Genomic DNA, 9,358 nt, shown 5'->3' with positions numbered 1-9,358 from the left:
GTGAACCAAAGAAGTTCTATGTTGTGATTAGGGGCCTAAACCTATATATTCATAGCCAATAACTCCAAAAGAAAAGCAAATATTTTGAATCCTAACCCCAAAGGTCAGAGTGGTTTCTCTCATTCTATATTTCTTTTAATTTAATCAGGAATTTTATTTTCAGTTATTGATCCTTTGTTTTATTTATGAGAAACTAGCTTTAAGGAAAAAAGAACCATTTTAGTAGTATTCTTGCAGTTTATCTTGAATTAGAGAGAATTATGGATTTAAGATTATGATTAATTTGTTAGGAAAATATTGCAGTTGAGGATTAATCTGATTTCACTTTGTTCCAATTAAGAACTATAATTAAATGTTAGTCTCAATCAAGGAATTTCTGTTAAATCTGTTAAAATATCTGTTAAGTTGGTTACGTGACCAACTTTTAGAGGCAAAAACATTTAACCATTAAAAAATAGTTATAAAAAACTAAAAAAAAAACCTAAAAACAGTGAAAAAAATAAAAAGAATGAAAAACAAATTGGGAGGGAGAATGCAGAACCCTCCCCTCCCCTCTCCGGCCGGCTGGTGACTCTCCACCCCCACTGCGGTGACGCCTTCCTCTCCCCTCTGCCACATCTCTTTCTCTCTCTACTAGGCGCGATGCTGCCGGACCCAAGGGATGCTAGCGGCTTCACCGACCTCTCTCTTAATAAAGAAAAATATAGGCTATAGATACTGTAAAAGAATAACAATGGCACTACAAAGAGTAGGATGATTCATTTCCCTAAAAATTTGCAACTAATTCACTACCGTAATGATTGATAGCCAAAAACCAACTACCAAAGTTCAACCTGGCCTTTCCCATCTTTGATGGGTAGACCACTAGTTTCCTTATGCATCACAACATTCACCTTTTGAATCGAATTCACCTTAGTTAACAATAATTTTACTAGTATATTGAATGAATCAGGTGGTTGTTTTCAACCTCTCAAAAGGTTCGGTAGTCTGTCAACTCAACATCATTTAAAGGTTTAATGGATCTGCCTCGATATCCCTTTCCTTCAATGCTAAGCTATCTTTAGTCTTTATTAACAAAACCAAATAATTCCAACCATAAGCACCAAATAATTCTGATTTGGAGATCGAAGAAGCCACCGGCACCCCTTGGGTCTGCGGCATCGCGACCAGTAGAGAGAGAGAGAGAGAGAGAGAGAGAGAGAGAGAGAGAGAGAGAGAGAGAGAGAGAGAGAGAGAGAGAGAGAGAGAGAGAGAAGTGGAAGAGGGGAGAGGAGGGCGCCGTCGCCGCTACCGTGGGGGTGGGGAGTCGTCGGCCGGCCGAAAAGGGAAGGGTGGTGGGTTGGGGGAGTTGGTGGTGGGGGGGTTTCTGCATCCCCTACCCTTTTTTATTATTTTAAAATTTTTTATTATATTTTTGTTTTATTATATTAGTTTTATTTTTAAAACCATTTTAGTTTCATTTTTTTGTAATTTTTTTTTAGAGGAACATACACTTTTACCCTTAAAAATTGGTCATGTGCTTGACACATGATCAAGTTTTTACGGAAGTTATAACAGTATTAACGGAAAATCTTTAATTGAGACTAACAATTAATTATAATCATTAATTGGAACAAAATGAAATCAGAATCCTCAACTGCAAAATATGATATAATTGGAGTCATTTTGGTAAAAGTTTCCTAATTTTGTTTTATTCATTTCTTAGCTGCCACACAGTGTATTAGTGAGTTAATCTCTTGTTCTCTATTTTATTTATTTAATCACGAAGTTGTGATATCTCAAAACCATTTGACGTATATGTTTTTAGTTGAAGGTACATCATCCTTTTCCAAGCACATCAATTGTATTCTTCAATCCCAAATTTTTTTGATATTCAAGTCCTCAATTTTTTAACCATCTTCTAGGCTCATGATCTTCTACTCTTCAAGTCCTCTATTTTCATATTCAATTCCTTCAATTCTTCTTAGCAGACCATTTATAATGTTCTTCGAACATGCACATATTTCGGGATCAATCCAAGCCCAGTAATCACAAGCTTCATGTCTCTGAAAAAATGGAAAAAATTATCTCAAAATTCAACTCAAAATTCCAAGAAAAACCACACCCGAATATCAAAACACCCAAATCTTAGAGGACAAAAAAGATAAGAAATAACCTCTGTTTGTGGATAAATCCACCTGGATTATTCGGACCAACCACATGCTTACACACAATCTGGCAAAAGTCTTATATGGCATGTTGACTTTTCAACGACTGACACGGTCAACACTTCAGATCCACGTCACGACTCATGACCTAACTAATGGAGGCACCGCCTCCACCAACACTAGTGGCTTGCCTTTCCCTTCAGTTAATTATGCTCGATCGAGCACCAAGATCCCTTAGCGGAGCGCGAGCTCAACAACCCTACCAGTCATCGCCAAACAACTTGTGCAGATAGTTCAGTTCAATTCGGCTCGACTATGCGAGGCACCTTACCGACTCGACCACATGGGACTTCATTCTACAATGATGATCAACAATCTGTGGTGAGTGACACTCGGCTCGGCTGCCATGCCAAGTAAACTGCCATTCCAAAATGATAAGATATTATTCTGGAATACACTCAAGTACCTATAACCTGGCACTCTATACCATATGAATTCTGACAGTCTAGCCTCATATGGGACATTTGCCTCCACCAACTCCCATGGAGGCATGCTCACATTGAATGCTTCTTTCATTGGTGGTTGTGCATGTTACTATTTCGAGCTGGTGACGTGTCCTTATCTCCACCGTTCATCAACATGCAGGTAAATATCTTTTTTACCTCCTTTCTGCCTATATACATGAACCGTCACAAAACATGAGAGGGGTTCACAACCCTAAACACTTACACAAAATCTCATAGAGAATACGTACCCAAAAGTTATTGCATGTTCTTTCTTGTTCTTACCTGACTTAACCATCAGAGTATAGTTGGCTAGTACCATACTGGTACTACTTTCGGTGACCTTTTGTTCACGCAGGTGACTTCCACTGGAGCTTTCAACAAGATAGTTCATCCAAACTCTTGAGATCATCCAAGAGAAGACTAAACAGAAGACTTGATCCATGGTTTGAAGTTATTGCATTGACTCATCGATTTTTGCATCAACAACCCCAAATATCAAAAATCCCAAATCTCAACCTTATACCAAAACCACATAAACCTTACCCCATCAATGCTACAAATAACAAATCTTCTCCTTGGGTGGCACGGTGTCCATGAAGTTCTTAGTTGGACAGCCAAGCCACACTTGCAAAATCTTTTACTCGAAATAGAGTTGCCACTCGTATGCTATTTGGACTTCATCCTCTCAGTTTTTCTCCCAAATATGTCAGTAACCCTTTTCCATATACTCTTCCCTCCATTTTTGTGATATATACCATATTGTTGTCTAGGGCAAGCTTTTCATGTGTTAAGCTTAAATTATAACATATTTCATATCCTTAAATCTTACATTTTAGTCCTTGTGTTTTAGCAATTTTAGTATTTTAATTCTCATTTAAATTATCTAGTTATTTATTAGGTTGCATTGATTTTTATGTTATTTTAAAGATTTTATTAGGTTTTATTTTTCTAGTTGGGATTTAATTTTTCACTAATTAATGTATTTTTATTTTGTAGGATTTTTAATAAAACCCAAAAAAAAAATAAAAAATAAGAGAGAAGAGAGATGGAAGCCCAAAGCCAGCCGGCCCAGCCCAGAAGAAAGAAGAAATGATGCCTAGCTGTAGCCCAAATTCATGCACTAGGCCCAGCCCAAGAGGAAATAAAAAGAATGAAGACAACAGCCCAGGCTCGCGGGAGGCGAAGGGTTACAACTGGAGGAAGCTTCCTCCTCTCCTTCCTTTCGCCTCCCAGCTGTCTCTCTCTCTCTCTCCATAGATTTGCTGACACGCGTCCCAGCCACTCATGCAGCCAAGCTTCAATCAACGCCAGCAGTCACGCCCAGCAATTGTTTGATTAATCTTCTCTGCAGCTATCTATTTAGTGACACGTGGCACAGGCAGCTGTGCACTCACTCAGTTTTTCGTCGAGAGATGCCGCACTGGGGCATGCCCCATACAAGATTTAGTCATTTTTCGTCCGCTTCTCTCACTAATCTTCCTCTCCTCTAATCAATAGGCAACACGTGGCGCGGGTCAGCTATTCCCAGTTTCCAGCCAGCCTTCCTCCCGTGCGTTCCTCTCTCTCTTCCCAGCCTGTTGTTGCGCGACACGTGGCAAAAATCCCAGATATTTCCAGCCTTGCACCAGCCTTTGTGTTGATCCTTTCCTCATCACATGACCTAGTCTTTGCCTATTTAAAGAAGCTTTCAGCCCCTCCTTCACATCTTTTTTCTTCTGCATTTAATTTTCTGCCTCTTTTAGCTACTATTAGGATTTCTCTTTCAAAGCCTTTTGGCTATGATGTTTGAGAGAGAATAGGAATGTTATTTATTTTGTTGCACTTTTATTTAATGAAATGAAATTTTAATTCATGTCTCTATTCACTCTTTTCTTTATCTTTTATTTACCTTATGCTATTTAGTTATTTATTTAATATCTAGTTGCTTATTTAATTTTTCCTTGTTCTCTCTTAGTTTAGTTGTTATTTTGTTTCATCTTATCCTTTTATTTTAGTTCTAAGCTCATGGGTGGTCACTAACCCCCTTACCAAGGTAAGGGGAAAGCACCACCATGAATATTATCAAGTTGAGGCTTTTATATTAATTTTTCCCTTGCCTAGATCCTACAAGTTCTAGATCTTGTTTATAAAATGAGAAAGAAATCATCTTTCACCCATAATGTCATATATTATAAGTAGTTAGAGCCTTTTTCCACATTTTTACTTCATGATTAATCTTTTAAACACAAACCTTTTTGAACTCTAGTTGTTTCTTAGTCTTTGGTTCACTTGGATTGCTTAAAGTTTGTATTTTTAAGCAAAAACAAGGTCTACCATATAAATCTTCAATTTTTGTGCTTAAATCATAAATATCTTTGGAAGAGGGCATCAAGTTAACTCTTGGGTGCCCTCTTTTTTAGAAAATTACTAAAAAGCTCACTTGATGTGTTCATAGTGGTGTGGAACCCTAACCTTGGTTTTTATACTATTGTTTAACTTCCAATACCAAAAAGTTGTTATTTTTCCTCTCTATATTTAATATTTAAATTCTTGCCCCTTTATTTACTTTATTTTCCTTTCATCTACTTTATTGTTTTATATTTTAGTTGTATTTTGTTTTAGTTACCTCACAAACTAACAATCTTTCAAACTAGGTTAATTTTAAATTAATTTAGAGTTTTAAATTTAATGTATCTTTTTGCAACACTCCTCGAGGTTCGACCTTGTTAGTATACAACTTTTACTACAAGACTTGTATATTTGCGAGTAATAAATAAATTACAACAAGTTTTTGGTGCCGTTGCCAGGGAGTGTTCAATACATTAGTTTAGGCTCTTGTTAGTTTAAATCTTTCACTAGTTTTCATTTACTTTGCTTTTCTAAACAAAAAGAAAAAATAAATATATATTTAAAAACAAAAAACAAAAAAAATTTCGACAAAAAAAAAATAGGGAGCTGTGAGGATAAAAATAACCCTCAAAATTGGAGCACGTGATGATTTTATACAAAAATTTTAACTATGTTGACAGAGAGGACTAAATTAAGACACGATTAAAAGTTCATATACTCCAGAATTTAAAAGGAGAATTGGAAAACCAAAGTGAGAATCTTGGAACAAATAGGGGACATAGCTGCAATAAACCCGTTAATTTATTAAAAGTTGAAGTAATTAATGACAAAGTGTAGTAAACAAAAAGTACATAATAGAAAACACAAATTGGGGAAATATTGGTCTCCCCCTCTCGCTTAACCAAACTCTCCCTTCACGCAGGGCCGGTCCGAGGATTTAGGGGGCCCTAGGCGAGAAAAAAATTTGAGGCCCTTTACCCATTCATTAACTAAAATTAATTGACCAAAAAATCAATAAGCAATTTCTAACTTGATAACCATCAATTTAGTAAGAGAAATTAAAAAATAGAACTGATTTGAATTAATTGAGAATTATTAAGTACACAAAAGTTGGAGTCAGTTTTAAAGATAACTAATACATGTAGCAAGCTTTAGGCTGTAAGAAGCAAGCTTCTTAGCAATCTATATTCCAAATTCCCTGCTAACAAACCTTTGTTACCAAATTAGAGAGCTTCTTTACTTCTTGATATTAATTAAAGGAGGCAAAGTATAAAGCAACTAAGTTCATGTTTATATTCCAAATTTAATTATTTATTCATGCATTAGTATTCTCATACTACTGTCTGCATAACAAGCTAATTATTAATCATATGTATTAGGATTCTCACACATGTAAGTCATTATAGAGCAATCAGCCACATTAAAGTAGTTCACCATGATATTAAAAAAAATGATATAAAAACAAACACAAAACATGAAAAACTGAAATGTTTTTTTTTTTTTTTTAAGAAGCCTAACTTAAAAAGTAGGAGGCCCTTTGGGTGGGTGGGCCCTAGGCGGTCGCCCAGCTCGCCTATTCTGAGGGCCGGCCCTGCCTTCGCTTTATATATAAAGATAATACATGTTTTACCCTTAAAAAGGCAAATAACCATTCTAGTTCATGTAACTTGGCCATTCTATCATTGGGATCCCCGTAATAGCGTAATGTCATTTTTTCCAATCAAATCCTCGTTTACATTTGGTTACAATCAAATTCAAAATTAAAAGTTTATCCAAATTTTAGACGGTAAACCCTTGCTTTGTCAACATTAGAGTGCAATTGTTCAAATTTTATGAACGCTTTGCCCCTAAACTTACAAAAGCTAACATTTCGCGTGGTTTCCACATGAAAATTCCATCTAAAATTTGGATGAAGTTTTATATTTGGACTTGATTATAACAAATATAAACTACGAGGACTTGATTGAAAAATTTAAGACTACAGAAACCCAAGTGAAACAATGACCAAACTGTGGAGACCAAATTTATTAATTAGCCCAAAAAATATTGGATTTTGAAAATTAACTTATTCTTTCGATTATCGAAATGTTAATTTTGTCAGGTCCATGAAATCCTTATGTTTTACGACTCAACCCCACCAAATGGATTTAAACTCTAATTGTGCATTTGGATAAGTATGTTTGGAAATGCTAGGAAATTTTAAAATGACAAAATTTAGATTCATAGAATTTGTAAAGCTTTTTGTTTGACTTACTTATTTGGCATGATGAAACTAAAAGCAATATAGGTGGTGGGTGGTGGAAATAGTGCTGGTGGTAGTGGTAGCATGGATGGTGATAATGGTGACAATGGTATGATCCGAACGAATCTAAACATCCATCCCAAACCAATTGGTTATAAAAGAAGAGACCCAAGACCCTTATAAGAACTTTTTTTTTTCCAGGACACTTATAAGAACTTACACAATACTTGTAATTTTCTAATGTGGGAAATTATACTCCACATTCTCACACACTCCCGCATGTGCGGCTTTACTTAAGTCAAACACGTGAATAACTCGTATTGGGTGACATATAACACATGTGGCCATTCAGCCTAACACACTTAGGTCAACTTGCTATGGCCATTGAAGGAAGTTGGTGCATCCAACACAACTAGCACAACTAACTAGTGGTGGTGGTGGCGGCGCTGGATATGAGGGTGGTAGCAATGGTGTTGAGGTGTGGAAACCCAACTTAAACAATGACCAAACTAGGAAGACCAATTTTGTAATTTACCCCCAAAAAATATTGGCTTTATTGATTTTTTTATTTTTCTGTTGTCAAAATGTTAATTTTGCCAGGTTAAATCCTCATGTTTAATGGCTTAACCCCACCAATATAAAATTACACTATAATTGTATATTTTTATTTTTATTTTGGATGGTCGTCCATGAAGTTCTTAGTTGGATAGCCAAGCCACACTTGCAAAATCTTTTACTCGAAATAGAGTTGCCACTCGTATGCTATTTGGACTTCCTCCTCTCAATTGCTCTCCTAAATATGTCAGTAACCCTTTTCCATATGCTTTTCCCTCCATTTTTTTGATATATACTATATTGATGGCTAGGGCTAGCTTTTCATGCAAGAAAATGGGGTTCATTTGGTGGGGCGTAGTTGTTAACCTTGGGTGATTAGTTGTGTGTGTGCCTAGGAGCTGTGAGGATAAAAATAACCCTCAAGATTGGGGCACGTGATGACTTTAGACAAAAGTTTTAACTCTATTGACTTAGAGAACTAAATTGAGACACGATTAAAAGTTCATATACCCTAGAATTTAAAAGGGGAATTAATTGGGAGACTGAAGTGAGAATCTTGGAACAATTGGGGGACATAGCTGCAAAAAACCCATTAATTTATTAAAAGTATAAGGAATTAATGACAAAATGTTGTAAACAAAAATACATAATAGAAAACAAAAATTGGGGAAATATTTGTCTCCCCCTCTCGCTGAACCAAACTCTCCCTTAACTCTTTATATATAAAGATAATGCATGTTTTACCCTTAAAAAAGGCAAATAAGGCCTTCTACAACAATAAAACCCAAAAACCCATTTTGTGCATCAAAAAGTGTCCAAAATTTGGGTTTGGGTATCAAAAACACCAATAGTGCTGAAACTTATTTTATTTTCCACTCATTTAAATTATGGATAAATTTGATTAAGTGTCCATTAATTTAAAAGAGTGAATGATGTCAAGAAAAAACTAAGAAGTATAAGGTATATATAGACATTTTTGTTTACTAGCCATTATAAAATTAGGAGGAATTTTTAAAACTTTTTCTACAATTTTTTCGGATTTTTCTAACATTTTTTCGAATTCTTTCAAATTTTGTATGATTAAAAAAAAAAAAAACAGATAGAGTGATTTTGGCCGTTAATTTGCAACGGCCCAAAAATCTAAGCCGCTGGATTCATTCAAAAAATTAAGGGCCTCGCTCGCAAGCATGGTCAGCTGATGTCCCTCATCTGTCGAACGCACGTGGTGGCCCAAAAACAATTTGGGTTTGGGTTTCCTGGGCACCTATATTGAGGGTTCTGATTTTGGGTTTGGGTATATTTGGGCTTCCTTTTCCGGCCCATTGGTGTTCAGAATAGCCATAATATACCCAAAATGGCTTTTGGGTTCCTTTTCCGGGAACCGTTACTGGAGGCCTAACCAATCTAGTTCCTGTAACTTGGCCATTCTATCGTTGGGGTCCCCGCAATGTCATTTTTTTGAATCAAATCCTAGTTTACATTTTGTTACAATCAAATTCAAAATTAAAAGTTTATCCAAATGTTAGACGGTAAATCATTGCTTTATCAACATAAGAGTGCAATTGGTCACATTTTATGAA

The sequence above is a fragment of the Dryas octopetala genome, chromosome 1 (genome assembly GCF_963921425.1).
Source record: "Dryas octopetala chromosome 1, drDryOcto1.1, whole genome shotgun sequence".
Classification (NCBI taxonomy): Eukaryota; Viridiplantae; Streptophyta; class Magnoliopsida; order Rosales; family Rosaceae; genus Dryas; species Dryas octopetala.
The sequence above is the reverse complement of the archived record's forward strand: the minus strand, read 5'-3'. Positions refer to the sequence as shown.